Source organism: Capsicum annuum, chromosome 2 (assembly GCF_002878395.1).
Source record: "Capsicum annuum cultivar UCD-10X-F1 chromosome 2, UCD10Xv1.1, whole genome shotgun sequence".
In the NCBI taxonomy this organism is placed as follows: Eukaryota; Viridiplantae; Streptophyta; class Magnoliopsida; order Solanales; family Solanaceae; genus Capsicum; species Capsicum annuum.
In genome coordinates this window covers 126,443,406-126,444,420 of record NC_061112.1, presented here as the reverse complement: position 1 = coordinate 126,444,420, position 1,015 = coordinate 126,443,406, and positions in this window count along the sequence as shown.

The following is a 1,015-nucleotide window of genomic DNA, read 5'->3' as shown; positions in this document are numbered from 1 at the left end:
GCTTCCACATGAAGAAATTCAGCTAGAAACTCCTTTTCTAACCACCTCACACTCTATTGAATGAATCCCAACTTTTCTACTGCTCCTAATGAAAACTACATGGTTACTTCTTTCAATATCGCCCCTAATCTTGGGCCTTTTCTCATATTTGATAACTGGATACAATATTTTATTTCTCTAGCCAAAATTTCCTCTATTCCATCACTTGCTTTGGAAGGAAATTGAGCATCTACGGAATTAAAAGAAATCAAGTGGATATTATTGCGGAATTTGTTCCCTTCTCCAGAAGGTTTATTGCACTTGTAAGATCTTAGATGACTACAGAGCAGAGAAAGAGGAAGAAAAGATCTTATTGTTGATGATAAAATTTGTGGTACTTGTATTAGTTTATGTGTGCCTTGAATATTTTATTGTTGCTTTTTATTCGGATAACTAATTCAGGGAAATTTGTCCATTAAAATTTTAATTATTGAAAAAATTAACCTCACATACTGATGTCTTATGTGCCTGCTGGAGTATGAATTTCGACTTTCAAAACCTCTATGAATTAATATATCATTTCAATATCAATATGAAAAGATCATAACTTAGTTAATAGTATTTTAAACATAGCTTATTGAATTATACCTAATATAGTTTTTCACATTGTAGTGTGCTATTGGAGCAATCAAAATTTGAAAAATGTTGTTGCATGGGAACACGCCTCACAAACCATGCTCACAGAATATTTTCAAAGATGTTCGCCAGATAGTGAAGCACAAAAATATCTATATAGGGAATTTCCAGAGTACTATGTTTGGAACGCTCAGGGAAAGATATGGACACCCAGAAAATCAAGATCTGTTATTGGTCGAATTGTTGTTGGTAAGGCCTCCAATAGAACCACTTTTAATATTTTTTATGTTTAAATTTGATTTACTTATGTCTTTTTACTTTAATGTCGCAGCTAACCGAGCAGAAGGCTAAAAGTACTATTTGAGATTATTATTGAATCACGTACCAGGACCAACATCAT